Raw genomic sequence first — 20,636 nt, 5'->3', positions numbered from 1 at the left:
CAGAGAATGTTTGGTGCAGGAAAGTTGAATTCATGAGAAGCTGGTTGATTTCCAAACCATGGAATGATGTGTAATGTCTTTGCCTCCTTGCACGCGATTCCCCGAGATTGAAATCCTCTAAAGCTCTCATCTCAATTGCTGGGAAAGACAGAACTCTGCAAATACGTGAAAAACATTGCCTCTGGCATGATTTCCAACGCGTGAGCTTTCATTAGTTAGTAGCATTTTGCTTTACTCAACTGAGTAGCTTAGGTTCGCTTGGTTTTTGTTGGTGGGATGGTTGTGTGTGTGTGTGTGTGTGTGTGTGTGTGTGTGTGTGTGTTACCTCAGTTTTGAAGGGTTTGTCTTAGACACGGAGGAATGGTAATACATATTCATGAAAGATTGCTTTCCCTGTCCCAGTGAGGACCCACAAAGCCCTAGCTGTCTCCCAGCAAGCTGACTTGGATTGTGTGTGAGGGCTAGAGAACCAGATTAGCACAAACAGCAAGCCCACTCCTCTCCTTGTTAGGCCTGGCCTTCCTGACAATTTTCCCAATTGTTGCTTTGTGACAAGGCCTGTCATTACGTGATGGCTTCTTTTGGCCATTTTCAGATAAAGATAATTTCCTTAACTTCCATTTTATTTGACAACAAGCAGTTTGGAAGAGAAAGGAAATGCTTCGAGTCATTTATGGATTAGGGTTTTGTCACTTCAAAGGCATCTTTGATCTAAAAATATGTGCTGTACCAAATTCATTATGTCTTTCCTTAAAGAGCTCTTAAATTTATTGATCTTCTCCTCAATTATTCTCCTTTTACGTCCAGTAATGATGTGTGAGGCGGCAGTGTGAGGAAAAGCCTAAGGAGACATGGGGGTGGGGGGAGAATGGAGCCAACTGGTCATTTTTAAGGTCATTACATGAAGGAAACAACAGGTGCTTTTGTTCAGAGTGGATTCTTCTGGGAATCATTGGTGACAAAGGCCTCTATGCTGCTCATTGCTCAACATAAGGATGTTATATGAAGCAAGTAAGACAAGAGTGTGTTTAACACTGACACTCTTAAGGAAAAACCCAGCTTATACCAAAGTTGAACTTGTGATCATTTTTATCTACAACATTGTTTGCATGTGTTTCCAAAAACAGCAAATGGCTTCTGTTGTTGACTAACGCTTTTCTGGCTTCTGCAAGAGGCAATCTTACCTTGGCCTAAGGCTGCTCAGCTAGCTTGAATTCTCACAACTGGATGGTTAGAAAGATTCCACAAAACCTGGCACAAGAGGGTAAGAATCCATTGGTTAAGATGTATAGTACTAGCTGGGAATATGGCCTAGCAGTAGAGTGCTTGCCACGTATACATGAAGCCCTGGGTTCGATTCCTTAGCACCACATATATAGAAAATGGCCAGAAGTGGTGCTGTGGCTCAAGTGGCAGAGTGCTAGCCTTAAGCAAAAAGAAGCCAGGGACAGTGCTCAAGCCCTGAGTCCAAGGCCCAGTACTGGCAAACAAAAAAAAAAGATGTATAGTACTCATAAACTGATATGTCGAATGAAAACCCCTTTGTACAACTAAAGACAATTGAAAATAATATAACATAGTGAACATTTAGAAGGTTTGCTTGCCCTCTTAGCCCTTCTTTTCTAGGTGGTACCGTTCTGATCCTACATGAACTATATCTCATGTTTCAATAACATGGTAATTGTAGGACAAAGTGATAAACAGTTTACACCTCAAATATCACAATTAACCATTATCTCCTAACACTTCATATTGAATCATCAAGTTAAGACCAAACAAGCTGCTTATTTCCATTTCTGCAATTCAGGAAAGTAGTTCAAAGAAATAGCATGGCCAGTGTGCTTGCCTTGTATACATGAAGCCCTGGGTCCAATTCCCCAGCACCAAATATATAGAAAATGGCCAGAAGTGGCGCTATGGCTTAAGTGGCAGAGTGCTAGCCTTGAGCAAAAAGAAGCCAGGGACAGTGCTCAGGCCCTGAGTCCAAGGCCCAGGACTGGCAAAAAAAAAAGAAAAGGAAAGAAACAGCATAGCCCATGTGTGGTGGTGCATGCCAGCACTCACTACTAGCACTGGGAAGGTAAAGGTAGGAGCATCACGTAGTTCAAGATCAGCTTGTGCTACCTAATGAATTCCAGGCTTCTAGTCCTATGAAGACCCTCTCTTAAAAATCAAAACATGAGCCAAAAAACCTGTCCAGCTTCCATGTTCTTGGTCTGTATGCACCAGTGACTTCCCTTCCGAACATCCAGAGACATCTGGTATTTATATTCATCCTAGAAAATCGTGAACATCCAGAGACATCTGGTATTTATATTCATCCTAGCAAATCGTGCGTCCCAGAGTGTATACATGGGAGACACTGGTGCTCTGCCCTGGAGCTGCACGCCAGTGTGGACATATGCAACGTCTACAGCATGACCGTGGTTCCTTAAAAGCAATAACAATTGCTTCTTTAGAAAACAAAACAAAAAAAACCCAATGCACTGGATTTCCAGAAACTAGTGTAGTACAACACAATACTTTTCCATTTTGAAAAACTAGTTTAAAGCTTTAGGTCTCTTGGGGCTTTAATTATGCCTCATCCTAGAACTGGGATCAAAACAGCTCTCACACAGAAATGGAGGGACTGAGGGCGAACAAATGCAGCAGCCCTACTCATGTCGACACTATGTGGAAAATGAACTATACAACTTGTGGGTGGGGACGGGAGAGAAACACTGGGAGAGAACGAAGGAAGGAAGGAGTGACATTGTTCAAAAAGCAATGTACTCATTACCTGACATGGGACACTGTAACCCCTCTGCACATTACCTTTATCATAACAATACAAAAAAATTAAATAGCTCTCAAAGCAGTGGTAGAGCATTTTGCCATGTGCCTCCTCACTAAAAGCCAGATTTAGCTGGGTTTTACAGATGAAAAATACGAGGCATAAAGATCCTAAGCAACTTGCCCATTGTCTAAGATTCAGTAAATGGCAAATCCAGAATTCCAACCAGGGTGCATAGGATCCAGAACCCCATTCTGAATGTTGAGGCTGCCTTGCCTCATCTCAGGACCTGGGCATCCTACTGTTCTCCTCTTCTACTTCCTGCCTAGCTCCTATCCCACTTCCATCCCAGTTCCTAACAAGTGTATATTCTCTCCTCCCATCTCTTCAGATCAGTCTTGGTTTCTTGCACTACACATTCCAGATGAATGGGCAGAGAGAGTGCAGAAAAGGAGAGAGGTTACTAAGAGGAAACTTGCCTTCTGCCTCAGTTTCCCCAGTGTTCTTTCTGTCTATACATTAAGCATGGCAGTGGGGAGGATGATTGATCTAAGGAGATCTATTAAGAAGAAACAGTGAGGGTTATGATTGCTAGTAATCACTCCATGAAAGATGCTTGAGATGACTTCTCTTGACTTTGTTTTGGGTCTTTGTGTGTATGTGTGTGTGCCAGTTCTGAGGCTTGAAGTCAGGGCTTGGCACTGCCCCTTAGTTGTTTTTGCTCATGGCTGGTGTTCTATCACTGGAACCACAGTTCCACTTCCAGTTCTTTAGTGGTTAACTGAAGATAAAGAGTCTCACAGACTTTCTTGCTCATACTGGCTTTGAACTTTTGTTTTCACTAGAAAACTTTGATTTGTTTTTAGCTATATGCTTTTTTATTCTTTTCCCTTAATAGACTTGGTTAAACTGTTATTTGAAATGGAACAAACCTTCAATGTGCGGGATAATGAACCTTGCAAGGATATAGTCCATGCTCATCATGAGAAATAAGATGTAGTTCAGTGAAATGAAAGAAGGATTATATAAGTGAATTCAAATGCACTTATAAATGTTATATCATCATCTGGACAGTTTTCAGGCACTCTCCAGTGTATGAGAAAGAGACAATATCTTGCCTTTGATTGCCTTACGTGTGTGAGACAGATAATACAGAAATATACAAATATGAACAAAAACAAATAATACTATTTTTTCATAGTTTTCATTTCCTATTATACTCTTCATCCGAAAGTGGAATGTATACAGTAAGAGAAATTGTCTTTTAAGTCTCTCTTGCTCAGACAGCAACAACTTTTGGTGTGTTTTTTTTCAATTTTTAAAATTATTTTTAAGTAGTTGTACAAAGAGGTTTTGATTCAACATGACAATTTGTACGTATGGTATATCTTTAAAATGTTTAGTTATCTTTAAGTACAAAGGGGTTTTGATTTAGCATGTGAGTTTGTGAGCTTTATGCATTTTGACTAATGTCCCCATTTCCATGGTCTTCTCCATCTCCCCCAAACCCACGCATCCCTTCAAGTTTACGTGGTTCCATTTTTCACATCTGCACGCTGACTATGATGACTGTATTTGCCTTCCTCTTCTTCTCCTTCCCATTTGTCTGCCTTCCTTCCCCTAGACTTCCCCACATCTCCCCCTCCTGACAATACACTCAGAAAACTTTGGTTTTGAGTTTCCTGTGAAATCAAAAAATGCCACTGGATGCCAGTTTTGAGGAAGACTGTTTTGGAGGAAGATTCCCGGTCTGTCTTAGCATTCACCTGCATTGTGGCATGTGAGTCCATGACAGAAACAGGCAGTCAGCAAACCTCAGCCAGCCAGGCTCCAGAGTAAACACTGGTTTCCAAGAGATCCCCCTGCTCCCATATGATATCAGCTGTGAGGGAAAGCCACCTCCTCTGGTCAAATGAGAAAAATCATATTATCCTCACTGTGGTATACAAATAGCTTGTAAGCCACATTCCCTGTTTGGAGGATGACAATGAAAAGCGAACCTCACGGCTGTGGGCCAGCCTGATCCCATGGCTAAACACAAACACTTCTGCCTTGGGTTGTGGCTGGGGCCGCGCTCTGGCCTCCCAGCCCCCACCTTCTCCCCTCACCCCCTTGTTAATTGGCTGAGACCACCAGAATTTGGTGGACACAGATGTCACTGATAGCTTTCCTAGGGAACACATTTATGCCCATCTGTTGCCGCCTAGAAGGCTGTTCATATATCCACAAGGCCTTTATTTAATTCTTGTCAGAAAGTAATGTAAATCCAGTTTACCTCAGAGGTCGCAGTGAGATTTATGCCAATGAGCCCCCTGCAATTTACACACACTGTCGTTGTATAGGATGAAAAGAAAGCCTTTCATGTTGGTGAATATTAACGAGAGCCTGCTTTTCCGAGGCTTTCTCATTGAGCTTTCTCCTGATTTTAATAGAGCCCATGCCAGTTGGTATACCCAGCTTTACAAAAAAAAAAAAAAAAAAAAGGGAAGAAGGAGAAGAAAAAAAAAAGAAAGGAAAAAAACCCAAATCTTTAAACTAAAGTTTCTTCTTTTCTAAGAAAAGAAAGAAAAAGCGAGAAATCTTAGCAAGTGGCACTGCTAGGTCTTTAATTATCTGTGAGGAGCAGAGTGCCCCTGAACTTGGAAAAGCTAGAGCGTGACAAGTGTGTGTGCGTGTTCTGACCTGAATTATTACTCCTTGAAGTCTAGGGAGAATTCTGATCGTAAGTAATTATCTTTTAGTGTGAACATTGTTGTCAGACTGACCAGTTGAATTAGCCCTCTAACTTCTCAGCTGTACCTTTCTAGTAGAGATAGAGGAAATTATGGGCACTGGATAACTTTTTAAAGACCAGGCTAACTAGAAATTGATCCACAGTAAAGCAGAAGAGTGCATATAGGGAAAATATTTTTTATTGGAAACCTTAAAAGCATTTGAAAGGACTTCCATTGATCTTCTCTTTCTCCACAGTGATACATTCTGAAATAGTCAGGTCTGTGTCAGTAATCTGGACAGCACATGTTTTGAAGACATCCCGGGCCAAAGTCTTTTGGGGGTACTGAATATATCACTTTAATTTCTATTTTATGTATTTATTTATTTTTAATTTTTTGTCAGTCGTGGGGCTTGAACTCTGGGCCTGGGCACTCTCCTTGAGCTCTTCAACTCAAGGCTAGTGGTCTACCACTTGAGCCACAGCACCACTTATACTACTTTTAAATTATGTGATTTAGGACAAGTTACTTAACCTCCATGATCTCTAAAGTGGGGATAAAATGTATATCATAAGGGTTTGCATTTGCACTGACCCTCACATTGCCTAAAACAGACTAAGTATACAGCCAGTAACAATTGTCCCACTTCGCTCTGCCTTTCATGGGGACAGCAACTTATAGAGGGAAATAGTAATTAACTTAGTTTAAAAAAAAAGTCAGCATTCTGCCAGGTGCCAGTGGCTAATGCCTGTAATCCTACTACTCAGGAGTTTGAGATCCGGAGATCAAGGTTCAAAGCTACCCTGGTCAAGAAACTCCCTGAGACTCTTATCTCCAATGAACTAGCAAAAATCCAGAGATAGATTTGTGACTCAAATAGTAGAGCACCAAACGAGTGAAAAAGCCAAGTAAGAGTGTAAGGCCGAGGTCAAGCCCCAAAAATAGGCACACACAAACAACAACAAAAATTTCCTCAGCATTCTAAGCACTGGACTACTTTTCCATATTTAGAAAATATGTATAAAGAGATCACGTGAGACATTCTCTTTCTCTCCTTTAGAAGGAGAAGAGCATGCAGCTTCTAAGCCTGCTACTCTGCTCATTCATTGTTGTGGTCTCTAATTTCCCAAGGCTCAGTTACTCAGGGTATACTTCTCCGGGGTTTATAGACACTGCTCAGTTACCTATGCTTTGAAGTAGATGGAATGACGATTTTTTGCACCACATTTAACTTTGTATTTTGCGGAAGGTAATGCTTGAATTCAGTTGTGATTTCAAAGCACATGCTAACTGAAGAGAGCAGCAGCGGAACCTAGCACTGGTTGTGGGCTGGGGCTATAGTCAGCATAAGGTCCTGCTTAAAAATAGAATGTATTGCTGGTAACACAAGAAGCTGAGAGTCCACATGTGCATAGGCTTGTGCATAATGTCAGAACCAGGTAAAGCAGTGCCAATACATTAGAGAGTAGTTGTCACACTAAGGGAGTAACATCCCATCTTGCTGGCTTCTGAGTCCAGAGACCAGGAAGGCCTAAAGTGATCTCCAAATGGTCTCCTGCCTCCTGTCAGAGGTCAGCAACACTACTCTGTTACCCAGCACAGGCTTTTAAAAGAACTTTAAAAAGGCTTGCTTGTACCAGTAGTAGGACTTGAACTCCTAAGGGCTGTGAGCTTTTTCACACATGGTTACCAGGACAAAAGCCCAGATCCCGAGTTCAAACACCAGGACACACACACACACACACACACACACACACACACACACACACACACGTCATCTCACTATTACAGTCCTTCTCCACTTTCAGTGACTTGTTTGGATAAGTATTTTCCATTTACTGGCCTCAAATGAACTTTTATGTGAACAACCATCATATAAAATAAATATGAATGAAACCATTCTGGGGTCATGTTGCCAACCAAGCACCTGACCTGTTTCCCCCAAGTGAGTAGGTAGAGCATATACCATTTCTTCCTCATTCTCTCAGGAAAAAACAAATCTCTGGGTAAAGCAACGGAAGGCACAGGCAAGAACCACACACATGGACATCTTAAGGGAAGGGGGAAGAGGGAAGGGTACAACTTCCTTGTTAAGCTTTCCATCCATACAAGCAATGTTCCATGTAAAGTTATTAAAATATTTGTTATAATGCTGAAAATAAATCCACTGTGCTCATAAATAATGACCCAGTCCTGGCTGACTGTATTGAGACCTTCTGGGAAGGGATATATTTGCCTGCTGTCAGGATTTATCTATAAATGCCATCACCACTTAGATTTCAGCACTCTTCACTTCCCCTTCATTGGTCCCTGTGGAATTACACTGTAACATAGATAAAGTCAAAATCAGGATGCCTTCCACCCATAAAAAACAGAGCACTTGTGATTTTAGTGCTTTAAAACTAGAGAATCAAGTATAAGAGAATCAAGTACAAAAGTTATTTCTCTAATGTATGGGGATGTAATTTTCTGCCATAGAATCAGTGTTCTGTCAAGATACTACTTGATTTCTGCCCACCTCCATATTTATTCATTTCCTTCCAATAAGACCTCGGGCACAGAGTAGACTCATGTCAAATCATGCTAGTTGGATATTTAAGATCTGTTATTCTGTTATTCATGTTATTCTGTTAAGCTGTGATTTGAACTTGGAGCAAATTATTGGACTTTTGACTATTTTTGAGGGGAGACCATATTCCTCATCATTTCATTATAATCTTATAATATTAAGATAATATTCCCAGTTCTATTCTGTTTGTCAAGATTGAAGTGTAAATGCCTTTTCTTCTAGATAGTATAAAAGTGGAAGGATGGAATTGATTCTCTAAGATTTCATCCTCTGGGTCACATTGTTGTTCTAGAATTTTTTTACAAGTTGAATCATATCTACTTGTATTTATCTTCAAATGAGATTGACTTTGAGGGTTAAAAATGTTTATTTTGTTGGTTTTTTTTCTGGAGACTTAAAAAAATGCCAAGTACAATAAACAAGGATGTTCAGTAAGTACTTACTACCATCAAGGAGTGTATCTTAATTTATATTGTAAACTTCTGAGTTAGCTACTCAAGCCAAGCATTAAGGAAAGCATAGAAAAGAAACAATTATTTTTCTCCTGTAATAGATTGTATTTAAAAAAAAAAGCTCGTCTGTTTCATTGAACTGTTTTGATTTACTCATTTAAAAATGTTTTTCTGTATCATTCCTAGTTTACTACTGGCAAATATTCCTTCATTAACTAACAGCAAAGAAAAGAATTAATCCAAAGTCTCAGATCCTATCCTCCTTGTTAGAGAAGGGAGAAAATGAGAGTCTTCCGCTTGAGAAACTATCAAAGAAATAAGCAGAGTGACTCAAAAACAATAGTTATGCCTCCAATCAGATGGCTACACTGCATATTTGCTTCATGACTAGAGGGCATTTTGTCCCTCAGGAATAGAAGTTTTATAGAAAATATGGAATCCTGCCCATCTCAAACTGGACTCATTTATCCCAAATCAGCCTGCTAATACCAGGTGCCCACAGCTGGAGGAGGTTACAGAGAGAACAGATCATGCTTGTCTGATTTAGACCAGATCTTTGACTCCTAAACTGAGTCATGTTAAGGACTGTTTTTGTCTATGCCATGGGGTAATCAGAAATCACAATAAGAAGTAGTAAGTAAACAAATAATTCAGTAGGATCTCTTTTCTCTGCAGGACCTTCTTATTTTGGTTTGTTCTCTTCGGGTTCAGTCAGAAGTAATAAAAGCCTCCTGTAATTCTCTTTCTGTTTATACCACAACCTACGAATTCCTTCCTGTTGAGCCATGTTAGGTCATTGAAGAGGTCTGCTGGATGGACATTAGGCCCACAGAACCAAGATCATACCTGTGTCTTTCCACCACAAGCTGCTTTCCACCGCAGTTCCTTGCTAATCAGCTCTTGCCAGACGCTATTTGTTCCCAAGCCAGCAGGAGGCTCCCTGCCAAGGTCCAGGGTTTGCTGGTGTGAATCACATAGACACAGGGCGCATTTTATTCTGTTAGCCCAGGAGTGTGGCCAGCCAGTCTCCATCCAAAGGCCTGCTCTCTTAGTGCCTTTGACATTTTAAGTATAAAATAAATAAAGAGCTTTGTGTGATGTCTCCCAGAGAAGAAGACGAGGGGCTAGGGGACGTATGTTTCTGTCTGATCTATAATCCCCAGAGCCACATGGCACCTCTCAGCCCCTTCAGCTCTCACTTCCCCGGCACCTCAGACAGATGCCAGCCAGAATGACCAGAGGTGAACAGCTGATTAAACTAAGTTGGCTGGGTATGGAATATTTGCTTTGTTTTGTTTTTCCTGTTTTAGCAAATTAAACTCCTATCATTTTCTCTGAAAGTCTAACTGGTAATCATATTCCAAAACTCTCACACAGTTGCTACTCATTAATGAGTGTGGATCTGACTAATTATTTAAGGGTAATTTCATTATTAAGTAGCTATAGGCTGATATATATTCTGAAGATTTTACATAGCCACACAATTTTCTTTCATGAACACATTAATGTTAGTTAATGAAGTCAACTAGGAAGCTAAACCCAACTAGAGTAAAGTAAGGGGAAATAGAGTGACCCTTAAAAACTAAAATAAAAAAATTTCCAGGAGTCAGTGGTTACACCTGTAATTCTAGCTATACAGGAGGCTGAGATCTGAGGATCAGGGTTCAAAGCCAGCCCCAGGCATGAAAAGCCCATGAGACTCGTATCTCCAATGAACCACCAAAAAGGCAGAAGTAAAGCCATGGCTCATGTATTACAGCACCAATCTTGAATGAAAAAGCTCAGAAACAGTGCCCAGGCCCTGAGTTTGGTGCAAAGTAAATTAAGTACTCTGACTATGGGAATTATAATTAGAGACTGGATATTTTTTGTTGTCAAATGAATCTTGGCTGGTTTCATCGAAAGTATGCTAGCTTGGTGTGGTAATATATCCCCATTCTTCGGGGTTAGAGGTTAGATGACTGAGATTTCAGGGCCAGCCTAGACAAGTTTAGCCATATGCTATCTCAAAAACAAAATACAGCCAGGTGCCAGTGACTCACATCTGTGATCCTATCCTAGCTCTTCAGGATGCTGAAGGCTGAGGATCAGGAAAGCAACCCAGGCAGGGAAGTCCTTGAGTCTCTTATCTCCAATTAACCAGCAAAGGCTGTGGTTCAAGTGGTAGAACAACCAGCCTTCAACAACAACAACAAAAAAAAACCCAAAAAACTAAGGGACAGCTCCCCTTGTAGAGTTCAAGCTGCGGGACTGGCACAAATGGAAAACAAAAATGAGGAACAACAACAAAAATCCAGTTAGGGCTAAGGATATGACTCAGCTGGTAGAGTGCTTGCCTAGCATGTATGAAGTTCTGAGTTCAATCCCTGTTACTGCAATGAATAAATAAGCAAATAAATGAATCAATTCAGTGCTACTCAGCCTTGACAATATTATATCAGGGTATCCTTCATGTCACTTCCATGTATGCACTGACCATCCTCAGCCTTTCTTCCTGTTTGAGTCTAGAGCTAGGAAGAGACTCACATTTGTTTCCTCATCTCACCCATTCCAGCCAGGCTAAATATAAAGGCTACTCTGCTTCTTTTTTTTTTTTTTTTGCCAGTCCTGGGCCTTGGACTCAGGGCCTGAGCACTGTCCCTGGCTTCTTTTTGCTCAAGGCTAACACTTTGCCACTTGAGCCACAGCGCCACTTCTGGTCATTTTCTGTATATGTGGTGCTGGAGAATCGAACCCAGGGCCTCATGTATATGAGGCAGGCACTCTTGCCACTAGGCCATATCCCCAGCCCTGCTTCTTTATTTTTTTAATACATGATGTATTTCTTTCCTAATGAAGTTATATGCCCTAGATTTTTCTCCAGATCCTTGTGCTATTTAAAAGGAAGTGAAGTGACCATGTGATTGAAGTACAAGGCAAGACTCTGAGCTCTTATGTAACGGTCTCAGCTTGGTGGTTTTGAGAGTTCACTCAACCTCCTTCGCCCTTCCCTTCCCTGACCCAAATCCTCTACTTAAAATCTGGGTATGTGGTATCTGCTTCCCAGACTGTACATGTCCAGTGAAAGGCCCTTCAGAATTAATAGAATCCTTTTGTGGTTCCCCACCGCCCCCTCCCCCGTGGTTTCTAAATATCTCTGGCACCATGGTGGTTCTGGCATTGGGGACATGGAGAGACAGAGAGAGAGAGAGAGAGAAAGAGAGAGGTGAGATGCTCTTTGTTTACTTGGGTTCAGAAATGCAGGCGGGAAACATAGTCCTGGATTAGCTATCTTAAAGCCAGTAGCTCAGGAGTTTGGAGCCAGCATCCAGATGGCAGGCTTGACTCACCTTGACCTGAGATATCACTCTTCTAGCTGCCGGGGTCAGCCTAATAGTTTGTCAGATGTCGGTATGGCTGATGGAGCAGTAACTGTAGCCAGCTGCAGACGTGGCCCCTGCAACCATGGCTTTCTTTCCTTTCCTTCTGGGGCCTCTAGATAGCCCACTGGTGACCCGGAACATGCTTAGTGCATTTTTTTTTTTTTTGCACAGTCAAGTTTGGTAAACACATTCAGCCTGCGGGAACAGGAGAAGGTGGGGCCCAGGGGCAAGAGACACTGAGGATGGCTTGGCACCTTGTTTAAACAAGGTCTAGTCTTCAGGCTGGACATCTGGAGATGATGGGGATGCCCAAGATTTTATTTTCAGTTATAGAAAAAAAATCCATGGAGCTCTTATAAAAACCAAAACCAACTCCTTCACTACCTATGCCAAGTATCGACTTCCTCATTGTCAATGTAAGTAAAGTGAAAAGATGGATTGAATTTCTTGGTGATTCAGTGGATCAAATTTATGGTTCCAAGTATCTGACCTCATTAAGGATTTTCTGTCGCCTATGCCTAGAGCATAAAACCCAGTCTCTTTGCATGTCATTCTCCAATTACAACTTATCTCCTCATTGCTTTCTTCTCCAGCTATTCCAAATTCAGCATCCTCTAGATTTCCTCAAGCAAGTACCCTTCCCGCTCAGAAAGACTGTACTATCTCTCCATAGAGTCAGGAGATCCTACTCTAAGAATAGTAATTAATATTTACTATCTCTTCAATATACTTAGGCATCAGTTCTCATTTTATTCTCTTTCCCCATTTTTAAAAACTAAATGCCAGATAGCTATCAAGAAACTATAAGATGGGTGCAATCTATGTAAAATAGAACAAAAGCCATAAAGCCAAAAGTTTATGTAGAAGAATGCACCACTTCGAAATCTTCTATGCCTACCTCTTTCCTCCCCCTTCAAAAATCAGTCCATAAGTTTAGATGTCTAGTTTATCATTCCTTAACTTTCATTCTTTAGATTTTGTACAAGTGTATAGGATACATTCTGATCATTTGATGCATGTGCACTGCACAATAATTCCCTATATTTCATTGTAACTTTATTGTTTATATATTTGTGCTTGGCAACAATATATTGTTTAGCTATCAATGAAATTTTATACTCATTCACTTGTGACTTGCTTTTTATGTGGTCCATGTAACTGTAATTCATTCATCTGCTTACTCTATCCCAGTGTGTGTATTTTCTAATTCATTCTGTCACTCATGGATGTGTGGGTAGTTTCCTTTGGCTGGCTTCTTACACATTCTTACATGCTAGTGCCCTACCACGTGAGCCACAGTGCATTGCTTCGAGCTTTTTCTGTGACTGATTGGAAATAAAAGTCTCATGGACTTTCCTGCCTTGGCTGACTTTGAACTGTGATCCTCAGATTTCAGCCTCCTGAGTAGCGAGAATTACAGGTGTGAGCCCCTAGGCTCACCAGTGGCCAGCTCACATTTCTTCTTGTGTGAAGTGTCTGTCGACCTTTTGCACATTATTTCTTTATTATATGACAGATTGATTCTTTTCTTGTTGATTCCTGGGGGGGGGGGGTGGCGGAGAGAGAGAGAGAGAGAGAGAGGATATTGGGCTTTGGACTCGGGGCCTCTTGCTCTTCCTTATCTTTGGGGCTCAAGGTTGGTACTCTACTACTTGAGCTATATCTCTATTTCTGGCTTTTTACTGGTCCATTGGAGATAAGTCATACTGACTTTTCTGCTCATCTTGGCTTTAAACTGTGATCCTGTAATCTCGGCCTCCTGAGTAGCTATGATTATAGACATGAGCCGCCAGGGCCTGGCTTGGAGTTCTTTATATATTTGGGATAGAAATATTTTGTCAGGCTGGGTGATGCTGCTCACTGTGATCTTAGCTACTCAAGAGGCTGATATTTGAAGATCATGGTTTGAAGCCAGCCTGGGCAGGAAAGTCCATGAGACTCATCTCCAATAAACTACTAAAAAAGGCAAAGAGTAGTTGTGGCTCAAGTGGTAGAGTGCTAGCCTTGAGCAAAAGAAGCTCAGGGACAGTACCGAGGCCCTGAGTTCAAGCTACAGGGCTGGAAAAATACATACATACATACATTACATACATACATACATACATACATACATACATACATACATACATACATACATACAAGAAAGAAAAAAGAAAAGAAAAAAAGCTTCTGTTACCAAAGTAATACATACTTTCTTTCTGTTTATGATTAGTCATTTTCTTGATTTGTGGCCTAGTTTTGCATACCTAAAATTATTACAAAATGATTTGTCTTGTTTTCAGATGTTTACATTTTTATTTATTATTCTGATTAATAGTCATGGGAATTTTCATTCATTCAGAGAGCGCTGCTCTAAAAACTATCATTTCCTTAAGTATTTATTGTTTCTATTTCTATTCCTATCAGAGTAGATGTATATTAGACCTATCTGCAAATTCTTTTCTGTTTTTTAATCCTTTTGTCTTGTTTTTTTTTTTTTTTTTCTGTTTTTGGCCAGTCCTGGGGCTTGGACTCAGGGCCTGAGCACTGTCCCTGGCTTCCTCCCGCTCAAGGCTAGCACTCTGCCACTTAAGCCACAGCGCCACTTCTGGCCGTTTTCTGTATATGTGGTGCTGGGGAATTGAACCCAGGGCCTCATGAATACGAGGCAAGCACTCTTGCCACTAGGCCATATCCCCAGCCCTTGTTTTGTTTTTTGATGCCGGTCCTGGGGCTTGAACCCTGAGGCTCTTGGTGCTCAAGGCTAGTGTTCCATCACTTGAGCCACAGTGCCACTTCCAGCTTTTTCTGAGTAGTTTATTGGAGATGAGAGTCTCACGGCCTTTTTTTCCCAGGCTAGCTTTGAACCATGATACTCAGATCTTAGCCTCCTGAATAGCTAAGATTACAGGCATAAGCCACCAGCATCTACCTTTGTTTCTTAATCCTTTTATATGTTTGATGCCTTATGTTGAATTCTAGATGATATGTTCTGATTTAATATACAGTTCAAAACTTCCATCTTGGGGCTGGGAATGTGGCCTAGTGGTAAAGCGCTCACCTGGTAGACGTGAAGCCCTGGGTTCGATTCCCCAGCACCACATATATAGAAAATGGCCAGAAGTGACACTGTGGCTCAAGTGGCAGAGTACTAGCCTTGAGCAAAAAAAAACCACAAAACTTCCATCTTAAGCTAGAACTAGTAATATCTTATTAAATCTCTCCATTGATTTGCTTTTTAATTATCACATTTTTATTCCTAAGAATTCTAATTCCTGTTTGACCTGATATGCTTTATAGTTGTTGCTCTTGTCTCATATTTTCAACATGGTCATTTAGTTCTGTAAACATTTATTTTTTAACTGCATGTTTTTGATGTTTCTTTTTCAGGACTGGGCCTCGAACCCAGGATGTTGTAATTGCTAAGTGTTTTGCCACTGAGCTACGTGCCAGCTCATATATATAAAACATTTTTTTCCACTCCTGGGCTTAAACTCATGGCCCAAGACCTGTCCCAGAGCTTTTCTACTCAAGGCTAGCACTTTACACTTGAGCCACAGCTCCATGTCTGGCTTTTTTGGTGGTTAACTGGAAAGAAGAGTCTCACAGATTTTCCTGCCTTCCAACTTCGATCCTCAGATCTCGGCCTTCTGAGTAGCTACAATTACAATTCACCTCTCATCAACTGCTCTACCCCTCAGCCACACTTCCAGAATCATTTATAATTAACCATTACTTGTAGATTATAAGGAATGATTTTATAGACCATTTATAGATACTTTAAATCAGTTGTCATCAAGAAGTATTTTTCCTGGGCTTTTCAATTCTCAAGGGAAATTTTGTTGCTCATTCAAAGCAGCACTTTGTCAAGGGACTTTTCCAGGGAGATATGAGGAGAAGGTGAGGGTTTGGTGATGCAGTCATTATGTTGAAGGTGCAGCCCCTCAGGGCTTCGGTGTCATAGGGAGTGGAATCTGGGCAGAGGTCTCCTCTTACCTTCTCCATTGGGTAGTTCTGTGGTGTCATTTCCAATCTTTCCACTCACTAAGAGCATAGAAGCGGATGTATGAGTGTGTTTACTTTGGCAAATATACTCAAGGCAAAGGCTACCTTCTGCATTGCTCTCACAATGTTAGATTCCATTAGAATCCATTGGAGTCTTTTTTATTTTTTTTCTTCAAGTGATGATTGTCCTATGAAAAGCACAGACGCTCAATAAAATCTGCTGCTTTGCTTTCTTTCTAAGATGGGTGATTGTTCAGCTACTCCGTAACTCATAGCCTCTACTAACTTCTATGTCACCAATGGAATTGAAATATGCACGTGTAAAAAAAAAATCAAGCACAGAACCAGGCATTGGTGACTCACAACTGTAATCTCAGCTACTCAGGAGGTTGAGACCCGAGAGCTGTGATTCAAGGCCATCCTAGGCAGGAAATCTGTGAGACTTTACTTCCCAATAGCCACCAAGAAGCTAGAAGTAGAGCTGTGGCTCAAGTGCTAGAGCACCAGCCTTGAGCACAGAAGCTAAGGGACAGTGTCCAGACCCTGAGTTCTGGGACACAAAAAAATAAAACACAGAATGTATAACACATGGCTATTTGGCTGTGTGCGAATGTGAGTACGTGTGTGTGTGTGTGTGTGTGTGTGTGTGTGTGTGTGTGTGTGTACCTTGGAGAGCATGATTCTTATTTAGTTGGGTTCTATGTTTTTCTAGAATTCTCTATATGTTTCCTTATTTTCCCTGGTCCCTTTCTATTTCTATTTAATTTCTAAAAAAAAATTTTATTTGGGGGAAAAAAAATAACTATTAGGTTGCAAGAAATACTGAGAAACTTCTGTTACTCATTCTTAGAAACAACAAACCGCTCACAAAAGGCCACAGTTCAGAGGAGCAAAAATTGTGATGGGTTAAAATAAAAAAATGGTTCTTTTATAAATGAAGTTGACCCAAAATTTCCAGCAGGACTGTTTGCCTGAAGCAAAGTTTCCTGGGCTCCAGCCTGTGAGGCCTAACAATGGATCACAGAGGCCTGCACAGATGGCTGCGTTCTAAAGTGTGTCTCGAGTTACAGTATTTGCTTCCTATTGTCTCCCCCTGAAGTCTACAGGAGAATCAGGAAAAAGCTACAAGTTTTGAGAAGTGTAAAGAATATTTTTAGGACATGTATAACTACTAAACCTTGATTTATCTTAGACATCTCTTCTTCCTATTTTAGAAATGTATTCTCAGTTACAATAAGATTGCTTGCTGCAGATGCCCTGGTTTATCTTCCTTTCTGTCTTTAGAGCTAGATAGATCTCTCTGGATGTTCACTTAGAAAAAATCTCTTCTATATTCCTGTCTCAAAAGGTGGTTACACCACCATTCAACTTTGGAGAAGAAGAAGAAGCCTGGGACTTGTCCTTAACATTTTCTGTTGCCCTAAGTACTACCTCCATGGCCTAAAGTCTCAAAGCCATGCAGCATTCTACATTTCTAATATGATCATTTTGCCCTAAAGTCCCAGATTATTATAAGTACTAATTGGTTGATGGTGTGTGTGTGTGTGTGTGTGTGTGTGTGTGTGTACTAGTACTGGGGCTTGACCCACAGATGCTCTTGCTTGGCTTTTTGCTCATGGCAGGTGCTCTACCAAATTGAGCCACACTCCCTCTTTCACAAGTACCTAGATGCTCTGCCCGGGTTGCCTCCAAACCATAACCCTCAGATTGCAGCCTCCTGAGTATCACCCAGCCGAATTTTATTTATTCTTATTTTTTATTTAATTTAATTTATTTTCTTTTTGTGTCACTTCTAAGGCTTGAACTTAGGGCCTAGGCACTGACTGTCCTTGAGCTTCTTTTGCTCAAGATTAGTTCTCTATCAATTGAGACACAGGTCCACTTTTGGCCTTTTTTTTTTAGTAGTTTTTATTGGAAATAATAATCTCATAAACTTTCCTGCCTGGACTGGCTTCAAACCACAATCCTCATAGCTCCCTGAATCTTAAGAATTACAATGAGGCACCAGCACCCAGAATAATTTAAATGATCATGTACAATATCATATTTTGATATATGTATATTTCATAATTCAAGCTAATTAATGTGTATTACCTCACATACTTATATTTTGGGGTGAGAACATTTAAAGTATCCTACCTCAACATTTTTAAAGTAAAAAATATTATTATTATTAATTATAGTCACCATGCAGTTAAATACTTCTCTGAACGTATTCCTCCTAGCTAACTGGATTTTGTGTCCTCTTACCACATATTTACAATGTTCCTACTTCTTTGTGCCCTACATCCTTTGTGCTTCTATGATCTGGACAAGACCATATTCTACTTAAAGTAAATGATACAGCCCCAGGAAAAGCTTACTTTAAGCCTGTAGACAATGAGATGATAACCTATTAAATTTTTATTATAATGTAAGTTTATTTCTTGGTGCATGAGCTAGCTGTTTATATTCTCTTGTGACTCCTTGTTTTTCTAGCTGATGTTCTACAAAAAGGATCTTAAGATTGAAAATACTTTTCTTACATTATTTTGGATTTGAGAAAGAAAAAAAAATGAGTGACCAAATCACCTACAGTTTAGACCAAACCCAAATGTTTTCTTAACATTTCAACCACTAAATGGGTTTCTCGGTCTCTGGACTAGCCTCCTATTTTAACTAATACTTCCCTCTCTCAAAGTATAATGGTATAGAACCACGCTCTGGTGGCTCATGTTGGAGGATTGTGATTCGATGCCAGTCCAGGCAGGAAAGTCTGTGACACTTTTATCTTCATTAATCTACCAAAAAAGATGTACCTGGAGCTGTGGCTTAAATAGTAGAGCATTAGCCTTGGGTTTAGGGACAGTGCCCAGGCCCTGAGTTCAAACTCCAGGACTGGCACAGAAAGAGAGAGGCAGAGACAGAAAGATGAAGAGACAGAGAGACAGAGGGAGGGAGGGATGGAGGGAGGGAGGGAGGGAGGGAGGGAGGGAGGGAGGGAGGGAGTCAGGGAGGGGAAGGAAAGAAGGAAGGAAGGAAGGAAGGAAGGAAGGAAGGAAGGAAGGAAGGAAGGAAGGAAGGAAGTAATAGTTCCATAGTTCCTTGCCTGCTCCTGTCCACTATTTTTTTTTATTTTTCTTAAATCACTTCTTGCTCCAACAGAATGTATTCCTTGCAAGAGCAGTATGAAGATAAAATTCTGAGCAGCCTTTACTGCTTTATCTTCTCACAGTGAGGCAGGCTAATGACTAGCTAGTAGCACAAAACACTGTGACTTACAGACACTTGAGTTAAATGGGACATTGGAAGCCATTTAACCCAACAACCCAAGTTATGCAAGTATACTTTCTAAAAAACTCCAAGCAGAGGAATGAGAACATTTATACGGACACTCAAAAGTCCCGATTGACAAATGGGACTACTTCACTGACATAAATGTTCTTTATGGCAGCACAAAGCTGCTATCAAAGGCCACCTCCGTGTTCACCAACAAATACAACATTCTTTTGAGTAAAACAAGATTGTAGTAGCCAAAACTTTACTTTGGCAGTGGTGTGGCTCTGTGAAATGCATGTGCATGGTTTAAAACCAAAGCACATACATGCACCCCAACACCAACACAGTAATTCACTGCTTTAATATTTAAATGATTACTTCATTGCATAGGTAAGCTCAGACACAGAGACTCATGCCATCCTCATACCCCTATCTGCCCTACCTTCCTGCCTATCTTGCTCTGTTAAAAAATGTCTACATGGGCTGGGAATATGGCCTAGTGGTAAAGGTCCTTGTCTTGTATACATGAAGCCCTGGGTTCGATTCCTCAGTACCACATATATAGAAAAAGCCAGAGATGGTGCTGTGGCTCAAGTGGCAGAGTGCTAGCCTTGAGCAAAGAGAGGCCAGGGACAGTGCTCAGGCCCTGAGTTCAAGCCCCAGGACTGGCAAAAAAAAAAAATGTCTACATGCCCTGTGAGAGTGTCACAACTAGACAGAAACTGCACTATCTATTCTGGCAAAGTCTGGGAGAAAATAATTCCCTTGGCTTGTTTACAAGGTACTACTTTAATAAAGAGAAGAGAGATTGTTAATCAAGTAAGTACCTTTTAATCAAGTATTACCATGATTGTTAATCAAGTGTATTTTTTTCCTACTTATTTGCAAGGCATTTTTTGCACTGGCAGTAAATCATTTTGTTCTTAAAATTATTTGGACTACAATAGATCGGTATATCACATTCCTATGGACATAAGGGACTCTCAGTGATCTCTTTGTTAAATGGCAGTGTGAGCAGATCCAGCCTTCTTTATGACAGATCTACCTCTGTGCTAGATCTAGAAGACCCAGTCTTCTGGGATGGGTCTTTCTCTTTTTTACTTAGCAATGTGCCTGGCAGTGTAGAGCTTTAAATTTGGCATCTGTCTTTGTCTAGCTGTGTCCAAATGATAACATGAAGAATACAGCACTGGGGAAATCAGCAGTGGGTTATGAGAGTGGTAACTTCATATTCTTGTGTGCTGGTGTGTAGATATTAGAACGGTTAGTCAGGTGCTTCCTGTAGACAGACTTCTAGAAAGGCAGAAAGTGAGACGCCACTGGGGTCCAGAGAATGGATGGGAAGTGTGCAGACGATACATAAATCATGAAGCGTATTCATCTTCCTTGGCCCTCAGTGATTCAGGACCCTCTCCCTTCTGCACTCATGGCCTTCAAAGGTCCGTCCATCCTCACTGGGCTGCCATCATTTCACACACTCCTCTAATAATATCCTCGGGGGCTGTCGTGTATTTTCCTGTGGTT

General features: G+C 40.9%; 1 protein-coding gene across 1 annotated transcript in view; it reads left to right on the top strand.

The window, feature by feature from the left end:
* Nucleotides 1–20,636, top strand: part of Alpk1 (alpha kinase 1) — an 85,830-nt gene that overhangs the window by 12,027 nt on the left and 53,167 nt on the right. The gene's annotated exons all lie outside the window — the stretch shown is intronic.

This window comes from Perognathus longimembris, chromosome 24 (genome assembly GCF_023159225.1).
Source record: "Perognathus longimembris pacificus isolate PPM17 chromosome 24, ASM2315922v1, whole genome shotgun sequence".
Taxonomy (NCBI): domain Eukaryota; kingdom Metazoa; phylum Chordata; class Mammalia; order Rodentia; family Heteromyidae; genus Perognathus; species Perognathus longimembris.
Note: the sequence above shows the minus strand (reverse complement) of the source record. Positions and strands in the feature narration are given on the sequence as shown.